The sequence below is a fragment of the Macaca thibetana genome, chromosome 11, assembly GCF_024542745.1.
Source record: "Macaca thibetana thibetana isolate TM-01 chromosome 11, ASM2454274v1, whole genome shotgun sequence".
NCBI classification, from domain to species: domain Eukaryota; kingdom Metazoa; phylum Chordata; class Mammalia; order Primates; family Cercopithecidae; genus Macaca; species Macaca thibetana.
Window position 1 is genome coordinate 82,953,812 of NC_065588.1, and position 21,983 is coordinate 82,975,794.

The 21,983-nt window shown below is 35.5% G+C and overlaps 1 protein-coding gene across 2 annotated transcripts in view; it reads right to left on the bottom strand.

Annotated features, from left to right (window-relative positions):
- Positions 1-21,983, bottom strand: part of MGAT4C (MGAT4 family member C) — a 909,629-nt gene that overhangs the window by 777,357 nt on the left and 110,289 nt on the right. The gene's annotated exons all lie outside the window — the stretch shown is intronic.

Here is a 21,983-nt window from a genome sequence, read left to right on the forward strand (position 1 = left end):
GATGCACACTACAAAGAATTGTTAAACCTGAAGGGAAAGTGAAACGTTAGGGGAGATTTCACAATAGAATTGAAAATCTACTGGATCTCTGAAAAACTGGTGGAGTTTAGGATGCATTTTGGAGAATAAAAAATGGATCCCAGGTAAAGAAAGTATTATGAAAGGCAAAAATGTAAAATTTTTATAAGTAATGTGTGAACAAATGTGCCTAAATAAAAATTATAAGGATCAGGGTAAAGTATAATCTAGAATTAAGCTTAATAAGTGAAATATAAACAAATTTGGGAGACTCTAGGAAAGAAAATTTAGCGTTGATGTTTAAGAAGCACAAAGTTACTTTAGAGAGCTTGACAAAATATAAGAGGAGATACAATGTAGTGTAACAAATAATTAATGGGGATCAGGAGCTTTTAAGACAATACTATTACAGAAGTCATAAGACAGTAGTTCCACTTATGTGAGCTACTATATCCTTATCTGAGAAAAGAGGATGTCATGTAACACAATCTAGAATTCCTTTTCAAGGTATGATGCTTTGATTGAAGTTCTCTTAAAGGTAGATTAGTACAGTAGAATAAATGGATATAAGTAGAGGCAAGAATCATTCAATTCATCTCTTTGTTTGTTGTAATGATCCTACAACAAGGTACATAAAATAGGCCTTACTTCCATCAATACACAAAAAGGGAAGACTAAATACTCTTAGAAAGAGGTTTTGTATGATGAAGAACAAAACAAATATGTTCTTGCTGTGATGATCTTAGACAAGGATAGATGCAGAAGGATTAAGAAGGTAATGTAAGGAGAAACCTACTTTTTATGTCTTACTGGATAAATTAAAATGTGACTTTTATTGCAAGACAGGGAATTTGAGGGAGAGAATTAATTTGCGTGAAGATGGTAAGTTTTAACATAAGAATATCAAGTTGGGTTTTGTAGGACTATTTTAATTGTAATGTTCAACAAATAATAAGAAAATAACTTTTCATTCATTTCATGCTAGGTTTTAATTTTTTTTTTATTCTTTAGTTTTTAAATGGAGACAGGGTCTCTCTATTTTGCCCATGCTGGTTGCAAACTCCAGGGTTCAAGAAATCCTCCTGCCTTAGCCTCCCAAAGGGCTAGGTTTACAGGCATGAGCCACCACGTCTGGCCTTATACCAGTTTTTATAATAAAATATTAATTTCCCATTTATAATACATTATTTAGCCACCATAGAAGCAAGACAGAGACCTCAATGGAGTCTCTTATTTCAAGGAATGACATTATTATTCCCTAAATAATAAATTGCCCTGGAATCCCCAAATGGCAAAAGGGAAAAACAAAAACAAAAACAAAAACCACCAGACTATGTCATCCTTTTAAAATCTTTCATTTGACTGAAATACTCATAATATGATTTGGCTGTGCCCCTGCCCAAATCTCATCTCGAATTCCCATGTGTTGTGGGAGGAATGTGGTGGGAGGTAATTGAATCATGGGGGCAGGTCTTTCCCATGCTGTTCTCGTGATAGTGAATAAGTCTCATTAGATAGATGGTTTTATAAGAGGAAGTTTCCCTGCACAAGCTATCTCTCTTTGCCTGCTGCCATCCATGTAAGAGGTGACTTGTTCCTCCTTGCCTTCTGCCATGATGGTAGGGCTTCCTCAGCCATGTAAACTGTAAGTCCTTTAAACCTCTTTCGTTTGTAAATTGCCCAGTCTTGGGTATGTCTTTATCAGCAGTGTGAAAACTGACTAATACAGTAAATTGGTACCAGTAAAGTGGGAACCACTGAAAAAGATATCCAAAATTTTAGAAGTGACTTTGGAACTGTGTAATAGGCAGAGGTTGAAACAGTTTGGAGGGCTCAGAAGAAGACAGGAAAATGTGGGAAAGTTTGGAACTTCCTAGAGACTGTTGAATGGCTTTGCCCAAAATGCTGATAGCAATATGGAAAATAAAGTATAGGCTGAGGTGGTCTCAAATGGAAAAGAGGAACTTGTTGAGAACTGGAGCAAAGGTGATTCTAGTTATATTTTAGAAAAGAGACTGACAGCATTTTGCCCCTGTCCTGGAGACTTGTGAAACTTTGAACTTGAGAGAAATGATTTAGGGTATCTGGAGGAGGAATTTTTCTTTTTCTTTCTTTTTTTTTTCTTTTGAGATGGAGTCTTATTCTATCACACATGCTGGAGTGCAGTGGCACAATCTTGGCTCGTTGCAACCTCCGCCTCTCAGGTTCAAGTGTTTCTCCTGCTTTGGCCTCCCAAGTAACTGAGGTTAAAGGCACACACTGCCATGCTATGCTAATTTTTTGTATTTTAGTAGAGATGGGGTTTCACTGTGTTGCCCAAGCTGGTCCTAAACTCCTGAGCTCTGCCAATCTACATACCTCAGCCTCCCAAAATTCTGGGATTACAGTCATGAGCCTCAATGCCTGACCTGGCAGGAGAAGTTTTTAAGCAGCCAAACATTCAAGATGTGACTTGGGTGTTGATGAATGCTTTCATTTTTATAAGGGAAGCAGAGCATAAAAGTTCAGAAAATCTGCAGCCTGACAACGTGATAGAAAAGAAAATCCCATTTTTAGAGGAGAAATTCAAGTCAGCTGCAGAAATTTGCATAAGTAACAAGGAGCCGAATGTTAATCCCCAAGACAATGGGAAAAATATCTCCAGGACATATCAGAGGTCTTCATGGAAGCCACTTCCACCACAGGCCCAGAGGCCTAGGAGGCAAAAGTGGTTTCATGGGCCAGGCACAGGGTCCCCCTGCCCTGCTGTGTGCAGTTTAGGGACTTGGTGCCCTGCATCCCAGTTGTTCCAGCCATGACTAAAAGAGGCTAAAATACAGTTTGGGCCATAACTTCAGAGAGTGCAAGCCTCAAATGTTGGCAGTTTCCAAGTGGTGTAGAGCCTGCAGGAGCACAGAAGTCAAGAACTAGGGTTTAGGAACCTCTGCTTAGATTTCAGAGGATGTATGGAAATGCCTGGAGGTCCAGGCAGAAGTTTGCTGCAAGGGTAGGTCCCTCATGGAGAATGTCTGCTAGGGCAGTGCAGAACGGAAATGTGGAGTTGGAGCTCCCATACAGAATTCCTCTGGGGCACCGCCTAGTGAAGCTGTGATAAGACAGCCACTGTCCTTCAGATCCCATAATGGTAGATCCACTGACAGCTTGCATTGTGCACCTGGAAAAGCCACAGACCCTAAATGCTAGCCCTTGAAAGCAGCCAGGAGGAAGGCTGCACCCTGCATAACCACAGGGGTGAAGCTGCCCAAGACCATGGGAACTAACCTCTTGCATCACCATAACCTGGATATGAGAAAAAAAAGTCAAAGGAGATTATTTTGGAGCCTAAAGATGTGATGGCCCCACCAGATTTTGGACTTTCATGGGGCCTGTAGCCTCTTTGTTTTGGCCAATTTCTCACATTTAGAATGGCTGTATTTACCCAACGCCTGTACCCACACTGTATCTATGAAGTAACTAACTTGCTTTTAATTTTACTGGCTCATAGGTAGAAGGGACTTGCCTTATCTCAGATGAAATGTTGGACTATGGACTTTTGAGTTAATGCTGAAATGAGTTAAGATTTGGGGGACGGTTTGTTGGGAGGGCATGATTAGTTTTGAAATGTGAGGACATGAGATTTGGAAGGGGCCAGGGGCAGAATAATATGGATTGGCTGTGTCCCCACCCAAATCTCATCTTGAATTCCAAGGTGCTGTGAGAGAGACCCAGTGGGAGGTAGTTGAATTATGGGTACAGGTCTTTCTCATTCTGTTCTTGTGATAGTGAATAAGTCTCATGAGATCTGATGGTTTTATAAGAGGAATTTTCCCTGCACAAACTCTCTCTTGCCTGAGGCCATCCATGTAAGACGTGACTTTCTTCTCCTTGCCTTTCACCATGATTGTGAGGCTTCCCCAGGCACGTGGAACTGTAACTCCATTAAGCCTCTTTCTTTTGTAAATTGCCCAGTCTCAGGTATGTCTTTATCAGCAGCATGAAAATGTACTAATACACATATTTATCATTTATTTGGTATTTCTAGCATTTATGAATATTGGTAATAAAATTATAATAATCAGGTCATTTTTGTACTTAGAATCAGAAGTATTAGAAAAAAAATCTTGACATTTATATACCTAAGAAACATTATTTTTACCATAAGCAGATATAGAAGATTTGTGATTATGTTTTGAACACTTTTATTTTGCATATGTATGTATGCATGTATGTATGTATGTATGTATGTATTATAGAGATTAGATCTTCTATGTTGCCCAGGCTGGTCTCAAACTCCTGGCCTGCCCTCCCACCTTGTCCTCTCAAAGTGTTGGAATTACAAGCAGGAAACTTCCCTCCCTGCTTGAACATTTTAAAATAAGTATTCCTAACTATAGATTCTGAATCACTAAAGGGACCTTGAGAGTCCCAAATACCTCATTATAATCACCTGAAAAGATAGTTTTCTTGTTTTTAGATTTGCAGGAAAAAATGTAGAAATTGACTTTATTTGTGTTAATACACTTGGATGGCATAAAACTCTTGTATACACACAAAAGTGTCTTTGCTCTTCAAGTTGAAACCAGTTACTTTTTTCTGATATCAGTGACAACTAAGAGTTATTAATCACTAACCTTGGTAAAATTATCCTTCAAAGAAAGGTGACTATGAGATCATTATTTTTATTATGGAATAAATAATACTAATTTCTACTTCTATCCTCATAAAAATCTGAAGAACTCATAAGAATTATCAATAGACATATTAGAAACATTCCAACTTCACTAGTCGTTGAAGTATAGTAAATTACATTGAAAGTGAGATGCCTGTTTTCACTATTAAAATGGCCACCCCTCTTCCTTTTTTGTACATTCACAGTCAGCGCTGATAAAGATGTAATAAATACTCTTGAACCTCTGAGGTGGGCAGTATGATACTCTTGTGCAACCTTTCTATTAAGCAATTTCTTTAAAGTTATTCATATTGTCTCTGGTTCCACTTCTAGGGATATGAGCTGTCTTACATCAGCTTCCATAACACTTAAATTTTCTTAAGTGCATGTTTGACTTAAATCAGAAACCAAGCCTGAGAAGGGAGTTGGGTGTAATAATGTATTGACTCTTTTGACTTTTTAATTATGACCATTCTTGCAAGAGTAAGGTGGTATCTCACCGTGGTTTTAATTTTCATCTGGATATGGTGAAACGGGAACAATTTACACTGCTGGTGGGAATGTGTAAACTAATGCAACCACTATGGAAAAGAGTATGGAGATTCCTTAAAGAACTAAAAGTAGAAGTGCCACTCGATCCAGCAATCCCACTACTGGGTATCTACCCAAAGGAAAAAAAGTCATTATACGAAAAAGACACATTCACACACATGTTTCTAGCAGCACAATTTGTAATTGCAAATATATGGAACCAGCTTAAATGCCCATCAACCAATGGTTGGATAAAGAAAATGTGGTATATATACACCATGCAATACTACTCAGCAATAAAAAGGAATAAAATAATGTCTTTTGTAGCAACTTTGATGGAACTGGAAACCATTATTCTAACTGAAGTAACTCAGGAATGGAAAACTAAATATCATATGTTCTCACAAATGGGAGCAAAGCTATGAGGATGCAAGTGCATAAGAATGATATAATGGACTTTGAGGACTCAGATGGGGAAGCATGGGAGGGGACTGAGAGATAAAAGACTACATATTGGATACAGTATACACTGCTCAGGTGACAAGTACACCAAAATCTTAGAAATCACCACTAAAGAACGTCCATGTATCCAAAACCTGCGTGTACCCCCAAAAATTTGAAGTAAAAATATAAATTAATTATAAAACAATACTAATAATTTATTGACTCAATGTAGGAAGAGAAACAGTATGGGAATAGAGAAAGAGCCAAAAGGCAGTAAAGATTCATCTAAGGTAAAGTCTACACCTGGCTCTCTTGAGTTGCCATCTTGGCTGCCAGTACTAGTAGCTGGGGAAGGGCTAAACTTGAACATTAGCAACCAATACTCATATTTACTGGGAGATAGGCACATTGGCCCAAGAAAGAGGATTCCGTCAGTATACTAAAACAGATCTACCACATAGCTTTGGAAATAATCACAAATGTGTAGTCAAGATTTTGTGTATAGATGGTCACTACAATGTTAACACTAATTAAAAATTGGTTCTTGGTTCTTACAATATTTTTTTCTTTTAAGTAGTACAACATTTTTAGTTCAGTAGCATAAAATCTCTAGTAATTTGGAATAAAGGATAAATGGAAGAAAAATATGAAAACAATACAGACTTTCATCTCACAAATTTAGTTATTAAGCCAATATTTTTAAATTAAATTGCTATTATATTAAATTACACAAAAGCAGAGAGTTTGGTATGTTTCAAAGGTTTGTTATTTTGTGTCAGAGCCAGACACACAATTTGAATAACGCAGTGCAAAATGAAAATGTGAAACCCTTTGTGAACAATTATTAAGAATCTCAAAACAACAACAGCAGAGCCATAAACTATGATGACTTTTTAACTGTGGGGACTGTTTAACTGCACAGATCATATTCCCACAAGATCTGTCCTGCCCTGGGAGCAGACACTACAATTTTAAATGGAGAATAATTCAATTTTCATATATTGCCATGTGCTGGTGATAATTTCTAATGTTACATAAGTACCTACGTGTACGATAAACCCTTTAGATTCTAAATTTGTGGCAGCTTCCTATTTCATTTATCTATTGAGAAGATAATTAGTTTAATATTATAATAAAAGATACATTTGGAGAATAAATAACTTATAAACATATAATATATTTAAAATACATCCACAATTTTTAAAAGTTGAAATATTTTTGCAATGTATACATACAGAATTTACTCTTCTTTACCCTGCAACAATAAAATAGAAACTTCTAACTCAAAAAATAAATAAATAAATAAAAGGATGGCATAGGGAGGAAAAAATTGTTTTCCAAAATTAAGATGTTTATCAGTCTCTAACCATGAAGAATATAATCAATGCCTAACCATAAAAAATAAGAAAATCTTCAGACAGTTTGTATAAGTCAACAGGAAAAACTCAAAAAACTTGAGGAAATAAATATGCTGGGCTGTGTTTTATCAGCACAGGAGCAATGAGTCATTTAGGGGATGCTGGAATCTCTTGAGTAAGATCCACTTGACAAAGCTTTTGTGCCATCTGATGTCACTGTGACTCATGACAAAACTATTATTTTGGAAAACTGGCTTTTTTTAAAGCATGAATCACTAACTTGAGTTTTTAAAATATATTCATTTAGCCACAGCAGAAACAAAATTAATTTTGAAGAAGGTGAGAATTGAGTAGTCAGGGTGCTTGTAGTCTCAAGTCAGGTACCAGGAAGGAAAAGCTCCATTGAGTTCACACAAAAAACGTAGCTGCCAATTGTAGACAATTTTGCCTCCTCTGGCTCCATTCCCTAACAGAGTCTTTATTTTTTCATCACCTAATACGTATCGACTTATAGACATTAAGCCAGAAAACAAAAAGCCATCCTTCCCCTATAAGACTAATAATAAGCATTGATAAAATCATTTCATGGATAGAAATTTTGTTAAAAGTTTACCATTGTGACATTTTAGTCCATCTGTAATTGTCTATTATTTATTCTGAAAGTGTCTGTAGACCCAGTTTTGATTCTACTTAATCTTTATGGAATTGTTCCACTCAAATACATAAGGTTGCACACATACATGCGCACATGCACGTGTGCGCACACACACACACACACCATAATCTTTATACGATTACATTAAGTAATTCTACTTACGTTGAAAATAACAGTGTTACTGTTAACTTGTGTCTTCTTACGTACAACAGATTTTTTAAATGTTGCTTTTTAAAGAGTAGATTTGATATTAAGGTAGCTGTGAGACTGTACAACTCCCTCTGTGAGTATTGTTGATTTTGATGAATTGGTTCTTTTTTCTCCCAAATGACAATATGTTCAAACAGCTGTTGAACATTCAGCCAACAACTATTAGGGTGACCCTACCCTCTGAAGATGTATCATCTTATCCTGAAAATATTCATTCATCTTTTTGGGTTCTCACATCATAATGCATGCATCTGTTACAAATTAATATTATAAAATTAATATTTGTGCAATTATAAGGGCTTGTATCTCTATAGTAAAGATGTGTATTTTTTTAACTTTTGGAAGACCATATGCTACAAGAAAGGATAGTTTTATGAAAACATTGAGTAAAGTTATGAAATGAATAGTAATGAAATGCAAAAATATTAGCTAAACTATTTTCTGAGCTTTTACAATGTATTAGTAGTTTTATATGTATGAGTTCATTTTTTTTTTCTTATAAAGTTCTATGAAGTCAGCACCACTGATATCTCTATTTTAAGGATGAGGAATCTGAGGCTTGAATAATTTTAGTAACTTTTCCAAAGTCCCATAGCTTGAAAGTGAAGGAGCAGAGATTTGACTTTAGGCTCCAGTGCCTACAGACTTATGTATTACACTATTATGTATTTTAGAGGCCCCTTTAGTTATTAATTCACATTTTAAACATTTATCAAATTATTGATCTGTGATGTAGACAGGTATGCTAGAAGCATATTAGAAAATGGTTTACACATAGTATGTTTTATTGCATCATGTGAGTCCTCATGAGCATTGCAGAAATTTCATATAGTATGCAACAGCACTACATTTTATTATTGTGTTAACAAAAATTTAACTCTAAATTTTTGTTAGAAAGTTAAATCTGATCGGCATCCATTGGATGGATAAAGGACATCTATTCCAGTTTTGGAAATCAAGGGACAAAATAAAGACAGAGAGAAAACACTCCAGTATTTTTACCAAAATGCAGGTTAGCATTTCACTTTTCTGTTGGCTTAAGTCTCTTCTACCTCTTTATATGGGTTGCACTTTGAGGACAAGTATACTAATGTTCTCATGTTATGTTCTCAGTGTCTATCTCAGTATTTGATATGTGGTTAATTCACAGTAAATATATACAAAGCAGGGAGGCAGACAGTGATATTGTTTGGCTGTGTCCCCACCCAAATCTCATCTTGAATTGTAGCTCCCCTAATTCCCATGTGTTGTGGGAGGGACCAAGTGGGAGATAACTGAATCGTGGGGGTGGTTTTCTCCATACTGTTCCTGTGGTAGTGAATAAGTTTCACAAAATCTGACGATTTTGTAAGGGGGAACTCCTTTCAATTGGCTCTTCATTTGCTCTTTGCCTGCCTCCATGTAAGACATGCCTGTCACCTTCCACCATGATTGTGAGGCCTTCCCAGCCACATAGAACTGTGAGTTCATTAAACCTCTTTTTCTTTATAAATTACCCAGTCTCTGGTATGTCTTTATCAGTAGTGTGAAAATGGAGTAATACAGAGAAGGAGTGAGGAAAGAGGTGAAAGGGAAAAAGGAAGGAAGGAAGGAAGGAAGGAAGGAAGGAAGGAAGGAAGGAAGGAAGGAAGGAAGGAAGGAAGGAAGGAAGGAAAGAAGGAAGGAAGGGAGAGAGGGAGGGAGGGAGGGTAGAAGAAAGATGTAAAGAGAATAAGAGAGAAATTATTTAAGAAGATATTAAAAAAAAAATAGCTATTATATGAGGAGTTAGAAAAAGAGGGTTTTAACCATGAATGAACAGAAACTTTTCTTAAGTTCACTTCATAACATATAGCATATTTGAGAAATCATTAGAAGTTGTGATAATTTCACCATGTCACATGGAAACTTATCTCATTATGTTTAAATCAAACTTCGTATAATTATATATGATAATTCCTAAATAGCCCTTTACTTTTAAAAGCGGGTAATGATATAACAATAACACTAATTTATTCAGACATGTTTACTCCCACACACAATCTTTTAAACAAGGTTTCAAGAATCTGAATTTCAGTTATAACAGCTGTCTTTTCTATTATATAAACATACTTTATTCTAGAATTTTTTTTCTTAAACTACCATACCAAGAAAACAAAAAAAGAAAAAAGCAAGCATGCTAATTTGTCCACTTAGAAATTAAAGTAGAGGCTATTCTTGGAGAGGGAGTGGCAGTAGCTGATGGGTGAGGAGCATAAGGGAAGATTCTGGCTGTTGGTTATGCTCTGTTTCTTCATCTGGGTGCTGATTACATTATTGTTTGGTGTTTGTGCAAACCACCAAGCTGTATGTTTTTCTGTGTGTATATTATACTGGAATAAAAAGTTTAAACTTTTAGAGAGTCAATCTTGCTCCATGTTGTGGTTTGTGCAAACATCAAGGCATAATCACAGAACAAAAAAATTTCAGACCCAAGCTTCAATCTCAAATCTGACAGATTTCTACACTTAGGCTATTAAGCATTATTCTTGTGCTCTTTTCTTTTCCTAAACAATATTTACTGTACACATATCTAAGGAAGTCTACTCCTTTTACTCTGTCACTACAATATACTTCAGCTAGACTTAGTTGATGTCTTAGATCAGCATCAGTTTTAGATTATTATTCCGTGTATGAATGGTAAAAGTTTAGTAATCATGTTAACTAAATTTCAAAAGGGAAAATATTGGTCTTTTACAAAAATGTACTTTTAAATCAAGTTGTTTTGTTGTGTTTCTGAAAAGGAAAGAACAAACAAAACTATAAATTGTGTTATTATTTGCTTCAATTTATCTACTTGAAAATAGTGAATCTACTTACAATGTAAGATCTGTTGTTTCAGGTAGATAACTATATAATATGTTGGTATGCTATAATTTGTTTGTTACTATTGTGAAAAATAGTCCCACTGGTTTTCCAAAAGATACAGTAAACTGCCCACTAATTGCCAAAGGTGTTTATAAACCATCAGTCATCCCATAAAGAAGGAACGTATAAACATTAAACAGGACAAACTATTAATTTACTATTAATTAAAACTCTTGAATTTGTACCAAATTAATTCAAATAAACATAAAAATTAAGAAATAAACCATTTTGTTGGACAACAGTGCAATTTTTCTTTATATATTTACTACTGCCTCTGCTTCGTAAGTTGACTCTACTTCATATTATCTTTTTTAAATTCATTTTGTTGGTGTTCATTAATCTTTGAAACCTAACATGGCAAAATATAAATCATGTCATCTTATTTGGTATCTTGCCCTTGCAAAAAAGATAGTAATATTAAAATGAAAAGCAGTAAAAGGGTAAATGTACTGGCATGCTGTATCTATTCAGCTCTTTGATTCCTTTCTCTTCTGAAAAATGAAGGGGATAAACTCATCCAGAAGTTATTAATAGTTTACCAATTGATTCATATGTCATTGCACTATACAAAGTTTGTAGAATGGAGAAAAATGGATTTAATCTATTTGAATGCTCTATGCAACAAATGTCCTATTGCTCCGATAAGTGTTAGCTGTCAATTGACGACAGATACATGCCTTACAATAGGGAGATGTCAATTACCAAGTGAAAGATAGTGTTTCATATATTTGAAAGTTAAGTTGAGACTAGGATAAGACACTAGTTTACCTGAACTTCCACTGTAAACAAAAATATGCTAGTTTGGGGAGGGTTCCCCTTTAAATACGCAGTTGATTCTTCTCTCCTCCTAGCACTATATGCTATACTCTAAGCTGTTGTCATTGTAGTAGTGATAGATTTGCTCTAATAATGAAAATGAGTTTGCTTTGACACAATCATGGTTTCTCATGGTTTGTGACAATTAGCAATTGAAACTGACCTCAGAATGAGAAAAAATAATCAAATGTCGCTCTCTCTTTTTAGCCAATGGATTTCCCTTAGAATTGCCTTACAGCACATTTTTTTTTTTAAAAAAAAAGACATAAGAAGAAAACTTGTAATTATAATTCTTACAAAAATTGCTCAAAAAGACAAATTTGAAGCAAATATGACAAATTACAACAAACTGCACACAGTTCATTCTTAAACATCTTACATAAGAATATAAATTCAATAAAGTTTGGAAAAACAGAATAATCATGTCAGTAATTTAAAACATTGATACTACAAGAGAAAGTATGAATTTTGTATTAAAACTTAGTGTTCCTTCACCTTTAATTCTAACCTCTTTGTTCCTTTTCCATGACTAACAGTTCTAATATTATTTCCTTTCTGAATTGTAGGTGACCTTGCAATTATCTTCAAAATTTTGAAGAAGTAGATTATGCTGTCAGAAATACATAGCATATTTTCTTATTCTCAATTAGTGATTGTTTCCTGATAAGTATTTCAAAAGCCTAAAATGCTAAGTTGTGAGGTTTTCTGAGAGAAAATAAAATCTCATCTCTTGGAAAGTCATTAATTTATAAAATTGTTTTTATTGAAACAATGGAAGATAACATAAAAAAATCAGCTGAAACATGATATAAGAGGAAAAAAGTGCAAGAAATAAAACTCAAGGTGAGCCTCAACAAATCCATAACTTAATGGAGACCTAATTTTGTATACTTATATATGTACGAGTAGTGTGAATATTTTGATGATTTTGCAAATAGCGTCTAATTCTAGAACATTCTTGTTTCAACACTGTTTCTACTTCACAGTTTATTATTAGGCAATTTGATATAAATTTTTGGCTAATTAGATTAGAAAGTTTTATACTCTCCCAGGTTTCTTTTTCCTTACTATCCTTTCTGCAAATTTATGTTAATCAGTTATTTTAATCAGGAGGAATTTCGTCCCCAGAAGACATTTGGCAGTGTCTGTAGACATTTTTCTTGGTCATAATTGGGGATGGGAAGGTTGTATTCTCTATTGATACAAGCCAATGATGCTGTTAAACTGCCTACAATGCACAGGCAAGCCCCCCACAACAAAATTGTCTGGCTTTAAATGCCAATACACCATTGTTGAGAAACCTTGATCTAAACCATGATGGTAAAATAAACTCTATAACTGACCCATTGCTTATGTTTTTTCTAAACAATCAAACAAATGTTCTAATATTTCAATAGTTCTTGTGTTGGTTACCTATTGTGGTATAAAGGCCCCAAACAGTAGCTTAAAATGGTAGCCATCAATTATTTTGTTCATGAACTCAGCAGTTGAGTTGGCTCAGCAAGTCAGTGTTTGTCTCACCTGTGTCTCTCATGCAGCAGTAGTCACACAATGTCTGAGGATGGGGTTATCTTAAAAGCCCTATCACTTGCATAGCCGGGGCCTGGGCTAGAAAGAATTCAACAACTAGCACTGAATCAGTACGGGCTGCATGGACATCTCCTCTCTGTAAATGGTTTCTTTATCTGATCTCTCCACATCAGGGGTCCCCATCCCCTGACCATGGACCAGTACTGGTCTGTGGTCTGCTAGGAACCAGGCAGCACAGCAGCAGGTGAGCAGCAGGCAAGGGAGCATTACCACCTAAGCTTCACCTCCTGTCAGATCAGCGGGGACATTAGATTCTTATAGGAGCAAGAACCAGAACCCTATTGTGAACTGTGCAGGTAAGGGACCTAGGTTACATGCTCCTTATGAGTGTCTAACTAATACTTGTTTATCTAACATGGGACAGTTTCATCCCCAAACCATCCCACCACCTCCATTGAAAATATTTTTCTGTGGAACTAGTCCCTGGTGTCAGAAAGTTTGAGGACCACTGCTCTACATGGTGGCCTCAGGGTAGCTGGGTTTCTTTACATGATGGTTACTTTCTTAAAGACACAATGTCCTCAGAAAGACTGGCACAAGCTGAATAAATGTTTCTCTATAGTTACACAGTATTTTTTCTACCATATTCTGTTTTTTCAAGTTAGTCACAATGTCCTGTCCAGGTCCAAGGAAAGTTAACATAGCCCCTACCTCTCAAATGAATGAAAATTGTCAAAGGACTTGAGGGCACATTTCACCTTAGTATCACAAGTATTTATACTTTTACCACATGCAAAACACACTCACTCCCTCTCAAGACTCTCAAGTGTCTCATATATTGCAATATTACACTCAGGTTTGAGGTTTTAGTATCCTGTTATCTAAATTAGATCCATGTACATAAGAAGCTCTGTGCTTGTGGTTGTTTCAGTACAGCTCCTTCAGTGCTGTTCCTCTCAACCTGTAGATCTATGATCTAAAGAGACAAGTTATCTGCCCACCCTATAGCTAACATACAATGATGGCTCACATGTAGAAAAATTGATACAATTCCATTCAAAATAGGTAAAATGAGAGGCAATCAGAGTCACTGATTCATAGCAATTCTGAAATCCAGCTGAGTACCTGTTGCCAGTTTCTTGATGATGGCTCAGTCTTATTGCCTGAGAATGATTTATCATACCCCTTTGGTCTGCCTTCTGGATCTTGGTTCTGTGGTCTGAATCATCCTTTTACATAAGAAATGATTGGTGTTTGCAGCTGAATGTTCTCAGCTAGCTTTCTGCTCACAGATATCCTGACATCTAACTTCCTTTTAAATGTTATACTGTCCCTATTCTTGCATTCCCACCTGACAAAATTTCTTTAAAATTATGTGGGTTTTTAATGAATTAATGTGTAATTCCTTCTATTAGAAAAAATACACACTCACAGATCTCAAGGATGTTGTGGGGAAAGTCTTTGAAGTTATTAGATCTCCTGTTATTTTACAGAGATTATCTGTGAGGGACAACCTTGGCACCATTAAAAGACTTCTTGACTCTTTGAGAGAGTCTACAAAACTTAACCTTAGTTATTTTGGGATCCTTAACAGAGGCCCATCTTGAATTTGATCTTTCGTTTTAAAATATGTCTTAATTTAAAAATATTTTGCAAATGAGAGAGCCTTGGACTGAGAAATATTATGGAAGTGGACAGGTGGGGGAAAAGAACAAAGAAAATCCTGATTTCTTTCCATTTTCTCTAAATATGACTTAGGATTAAATATAAACTTTTCCAACTTTCTTGCTTTATTATCCTTCTACATGGCATTCTCAGGGTTGCTGGATTTCTTGGTAACTAAAGTCTCCTAAATCAAGTGTTCCAAGAGAGACCTACAGAAGCTGCATGACCTTTTATAATCTAGCCTCAAAGTTATGCAATATCTATTGTTCTGCAATGTATTTATTGAGACACTCCCAGAAAGCCCTGAGGTTCAAGGTGGTGGAAACAGACTTGACTTCCTGATGGGAAGGAGAGTCAAAGAACTGGTGACATTTAAAACTATCGCGTTCATGATTCAAGTTTTTCCCATAATGATCTAGATCCTTACTCCCCTATATCTCTTTTTAAAGTCTGACTCAATCATCCATCCAAAATATTAATGATGGCTTACCTGTGTCAGGATCAATAAGAAAAATAAATAAATACAGGACATGATTTATGACCTTAAGGCACTCATAAGTTAGTTGAGGAAAATTGTAAAATATGAAACACAATTCTAGAATATCAAATGATACAATAGCATGTTAAAAATGAAATTTGGATTTAGTAATTATAAAATAGAGGGATTATTTATAGAAATTCAATAAGGTAATTAAAATGAATCCTCTCACTCATATCAAAGATACATGGTGGTTGAGAGTTGGAAAATAATAAGCCATAATATTTAAGGAAGATGTCTTTGGAAAGCGCTGAGCAATAAGTTGTGTACGCTGCCCTTCCTCATCCTCCCATTTATATACTAACGTCAAAAGTTGAGTGCAAAATTAATCCCAAGTTGGTGAGAGAAACTTTGACCAATCAAGAATCTGATATGTGTTTGCTGATGGGTATGGGGCCAGTGTAGAATGGTTATTGACTCATGCTTGAAAAACTAAAGGAGTAACAGAGAAGGTGGCAAGTGCAAAGTAATCAGTTTGTGTCAAACATGCAAAAATGTGATGCACCATGTGTGGATCTAGCAGGAAGCACACTGGCCTGTAATCATTTATAAAAGAATCTTGTCAAAAAGAATGACCTTGCAGGACCTGAAGATTTTAGCTAAGACTGTAGGTGCATTATGTCAACATTAAGGATTAATTAGAAGAAACATAATTAAGAGAGGCCCTGCCTACACCAAGGGAGAGGGAATCTGAGAAATTTGAGACAGCCGTAGAAATGCACCATAAGAAATAAATAAATAAATAAATAAATAAATAAAAAGTAGACTAGAGCAATTCATCTGGCTCAGAAGGCTTGTGTTCACCTTTAAAATGTTCTTATCCACTTTCCTCTCTTCTCTCCCCTACCTTCACCATAGATTTAGAAGAATCTTGGCTAGTAAGTTTAGTTTGGATTGGGGAACTAGGGAAGAGCAAAGAATCATTTAATTAAGAGTGAAGAATCATTGTAATGTCTTACATTACAAAGTCCCCTACTGAGGAAGAGGAAAACATTTCAAATCAGGTTCAGAATTTGATTATTCTATGGGGTGATTTATTCAAGTTTTACTGAATTGGGACTGCTTTTGCCTTAAAGTGACCATAAGGCTTTATATAACATAAGATTGAACAAAAGAACACATGTGGTTTGCCAGAGGGTTCAAACTGGGTCCCTGATTGTTTAAGTCTCTTTATGTAGCATGCCATGCTTCAATGAAATCTAATACTGTGCATTTTAAAGGAATATATTCAAATCTGTGATTGTGATATTTGATGTGGGTAGAATGCTTAGCCCAGGTATTATTAATCTCATGCCATTCAATGATAGAACTGTGGATAATATTTATTTCCCTGGTGTTGCTATATCACCCCATATGTCAAACTCTTACATCTTACTTAGATTAAGCAAATATCAACATAAATAACAAGGACAGTAAATAGAAGAATGCTATGGCTGGGTGAGCACTTTAGCACTTTCCAGTCATCTTTTAGTAATGGTTCTGTTCTCCCACTAGTGAGCTCAAGAACTAGAGAAATGAGGATGACAGCAGGAGGGAAGGCATTGTTAACTGTCCATGACAGGAAGAAAGCAGGAAGCAAACTGAAAGAGGGAACTGTAGCATTGCTACAGGCCGGAGAAGACTCTGAGCATGCATCTTTTTCCAAAGATCCTAAAGGACAGAGTAAAACAGAGCCAGTGTCCTTACAGCAGTTAAGCATCCAAAGTTGAGGTCCATCCCATAGACGCCAACAAAAGACTGAAAATTTATAATTCTGTTGTGGGACCTTTTCTTGATAATGAACCAACTTGCTGAAAAAGTAAACATGCAAACATTGTAAAATATACACACACACACACACACACACACACACACACGTATATATAAATGCTTTATTTTTCCCTAGCTCAATACATTTTGTGAACACATAGCACACTATGAAAACCACCTCAAAGAATGACCTGGAGATCCCAAAGTAACACATCCTGCCAAGTCAATAGTTTTTAAGAGATTTATCAAGTGTCAATCATAAAATAATAACAGAGCTTTTGTTAAAGCAGAATATATTGGCGTTATTACTAAAAGACTCTACATCTCTATTCATATCTCAGCATTGCTTTACTCTGCTCCCTCGGAGTAGCAAATAAAAACAAAAGACCTAATTTGGTTTATTCACACACTTCAAAAATTAACTAAGGTCAAATGTCCATTCCTCATTCTGGTTTTGGAGGTTATAAAGGGATGGAAACTGGGTCCTTACTAACTGGTATATATAAAATTATCTGAGATATTTTAGTAGGGAGCATATGGTATTCATATGGAAAATATAGATCCATCACATTCTAATGCTAAACCCAGGTGTTGTCCTGCTAATTATTTGTGTTTCTTGAGAAGAATATAGAGACATATGTGCAATACTGGGGTTGAATTCATGTTCAGATCTGTACAACTATTTTATACTCTGATAGCCATATCACACAACATTAATTCAGTAATTTTATATCAATTGACTACCAACGTTGTCTCTTACTACTCTGGATTTTAAGAATATCAAAAAACTAGGAAACCAAACACAGCATGTTCTCACTCATAGGTGGGAATCGAACAATGAGAACACTTGGACACAGGGTGGGGAATATCACACACCGGGACCTGTCGTGGGGTGGGGGGAGGGGGGAGGGATAGCATTAGGAGATATACCTAATGTAAATGACGAGTTAACAGGTGCAGCACACCAACATGGCACATTGTATACATATGTAACAAACCTGCATGTTGTGCACATGTACCCTAGAACTTAAAGTATAATAATAATAATAAAAAAGAATATCAAACAACTAATGTTGCTAGTTTCATCACTGTTCCTCAGAAATTTATAAGTAGATAATTACAGTGTATGACTTCCTACATAAATTCCCTAAGCCACTGTGGATGTTATGGAAATGAAATGTCTATCTTAGACAATAAACATTTGTTAAGATAATGCATTCATTTTCCAGGGCTGCCAAAACATAGTGCCACAAACGGATTGGCTAAAAACATCCGAAATTTATTGTCTCACAATTCTGGAGGACGGAAGTTTGAAATCAAGATGTCCCTTTGAAGGCTGCAGGAAAGGATCAGTTTCAGGCCTGTCTTCTGGTTTTGGTAGACTCAGGGGCTCTTTGGCTATAGTTGGCCATCTTCTTGCTGTGTTTCTTTACATTGTCTTCCCTCTGTGTGAGTCTGTATCTCCGAATTTCCCCTTTTAATAAGTACCTATTATATTGAACAAGGGCTCATTCTTATGACCTCATTTTAACTCAAATACCTCTGTAAAGACACTATTTCCCAATAAGGTTACATTCTACGGCATTGGGGAACTAAATACATGAGTTTGGGGTGACACGAGTCAACCCCTGAAAGAGAGTCTCCTTTTCTTTATCATTTTTTCTAAAAGTTTAATTTTTAAAATATTTCAATTAAAACGTTAAAATGCTATTGTAACGTTTTTCAGTTATCTGGAGGTTGTAATACAAATAAAATGTTAATGACTGCCTTAAGTTTCATTGGTAAATATGCAAAAAGCATGTAATTAAATTGTTCCTCTCTGAAAAGTTTTCCGAAATTGTGTGTTTGCCAATTGTGCATGTGTAAGTCTTTTCTTGTTTAGCTAACAATTAAAATAGGAAAGCAAAGTTTTTCCTTAATTTGAACATGTATTTGTTCGATACGAGGTTCAAAATAGTTTATGGCAAATGAGCACTCCAGCACTCAATCATTCTTTTAAATTCTTGACTTCAGGGTGCATACACCTATTTAGTGACCTCCTCAGCACTGTTGTTTCTCCCCAAATTGTAATGCTTTAATGATGCCATTGGTCTTTGATAAAATTATAGGCATCTCTAATAATTTTCTGAAACTGATTTTTGCTCAATAACAAGTGCTTCAAAAACCGGGTCATCCAATGCTTTAAATTTGTTGTTATTACTTGCAGAGCCACCTTTTGGGACCCCCACCTCCTCTGGCCTACCATAATATATGGAGGATTTAAACAGCAGCATTATGTATAGCTTGATTATGATATTTTTCCACTAAAAATAACTATTAATAACTACCTGAGCATCTACATAATACATGCAGTAGCTGGAGTGACATATTAGTTTATTCATGTGATGTTCAAAAGGAAAATAAGATGTGCTACGTATGAAAGATGGTCTTTGATATTGGTGAAATGTCATGTTATAATGTCAACATAAGTTATTTGTTAATTTACTGAAAGCTTAAAAATCAACATTATCTCTTGAACTTATTCTTCCTATCTAACTCTAACTTTTCATCCTTTGACCAACATTTTCCCAACATCACTGCACCCCAACCAGGCCAGCCTTTAGTAACCACCATGCTACTCTGTACTTCTGCGCTGAAAGCAGATGTTAAGTGTTCTTACGACAAAAATGATAACTATACGAGGTAATGCTTTTTTTAACTAGCTAGATTCAACCATTTCACAATGTATAAGTACTTTGAAACATCATGTTTTACACAATACATAAAACTTTATCTGTCTGTTTAAAATAAATAATCAACATCACCCGAATTTAATAAGATCTTTCACAGTGATTAATAGCTTAACAAATAGTGTTTTAAAAGTCGAAATATCTGAATGTCATGGAATTGCCTTGCACTTTATTTGATTTATTATATGCTGTAAAAGAAAAGACTTAAACTGAGGAATTGACTTCCTTAGAAGCTAGAGTACACCAGATTTTCCTCCTTTTCCCCAATTTTTAATGACCAAGGAGCCGTGTGACAATTGTTACTTAATTGGTTATCTGTTAGTTACGTGCCAGTTCTCTGAATCTCAGTGAAGAATATCACATCCTTATCCTTAAACAACTTGGGTGTAAGTGACAATGATTTTGAGTCAGATCAGACAAGATTAAAGACACAAAAACTGGATAAATACGGAGGCTAAAATCATCAGCGCACCCTGCCATATTTTTTTCTTTTTTCTTTCTTTTCTTTTTTTTCCCCCTTTGTAGAAACAGAGTCCTCTTCTGTCACCCAGGCGGGAGTATAGTGGACGATCTCGGCTCACTGAAACCTCCGCCTCCCGGGTTCAAGCAATTCCCCGCCTCACCCTCCTGAGTATCTGGGATTTCAGGCGCACGCTGCCTCACCTGGCTAATTTCTTTTGTATTTCAGTAGAGACAGGGTTTCACCGTGTTGTCTAGGCTGGTCTTGAACTCCTGAGCTCAGGCAATCTGCCCGCCTTGGCCTCTCAAAGTGCTAGGATTACAGGCGTGAGACAACACGCCTAGCCCAGCGCCCCCTTTTTATTCTGTATACAATCTTGCTGTTGTCACATTTGTGGTTGAAATATGGCAGACGCAAATTACGACTTTATAGTAAGATGCTGAAGAATTCTGGCTTTTCAAACAACCTTTCCAAATGTGGAAAAGATTCTAAGTTGCATTACGGTTGCATCTTTCCTAGACTTTTAGGAATTAACTGCTTTATCTCTAAAATAAATATAATATGAATATTAGAGAAAATACACAACCACACTTCAAATTCTTCACAGAAGAATGTTCAGTGTCTACAGATTATGGATCATTTCCAATTGCAACCGGAGCTCCTTCAAATGCTCATCTCAAAAATTCAGATAATTACAACAGAAACATCCTCTATCATTTGACAAAAGACAGTTTAAAACATTGAAAATTTGAGCAAGATAATGTCCAAAATATAGCTATATCTTCCCCTTAACATTTAAGAAAAAAAAATTTAAACTAGGTCATAAAGAAGTCACGTGAATCCACATTATCTTTATTTCCTACAACAAACGTTTCTCTAACTTAAGGCATAAATTTATAGAGTTGGAAAGTCAATATGCAGGTGACAGATCCAAGAGAGATCCAAAAATGTAAATTGCCCATTTGAAAAACATTGCTGTGTAAATCTGTGGTTGACAATACAATATTACTTAATATATTTTATATGCCTAAACTCCTTCTTATTCACTGGCATGAAGAAATATGTCTATTCACATTAAGCAAAAATGGTTGATTTGTTTTACTGGACACAGGGAACCGTACAATCTAAATGTTTCTCCTTTCTTTGTCATACATTCTAGCAACACAACATTGTTTAGAGTACAACTGTAGTGAATTATTAATTGGGTGTTTGTTAATATGTGCATACTCCTTTCTAATAGTTTTTTCCCTGTTCTTATTGTTTGTGTTTAATATGCATGCAACATCAAATCAAATTTTACTGTAATTAAATAAAATGTAGCTGTTACATATAAAGATAAATAAACATCACCTGTATTGGTGATTATAGCTAATTATTGACAATTTAAAATTAATTTGAAAACGTAGAGGTGTTATTCACAAAGGTGTAAATTTTTAGATATTATAGCAAAAATATTTCTTCTGTACAGAAGTATTTGAATACACCTAAGAGTCTGCAGAGGACTTAAAAGTGTATTTTCCATTTTAAGTAAAATCTTATGGCCTTTAAAAACTAAGATGTGAGTTATATTTTAACCCACCCTAAGTTAAACATATTGAAAGGCTCTATTGTAATCACATCTTCAAATGTATGTTATCTTCATTCTCATCTATGTTGAGCCCTTGACAACAATTTTTATCTTTTATATTGTTAAATCCAAATTATTCCACCTTAGTTGACACTGTTTAAAGCAAATACAGTCTCGAC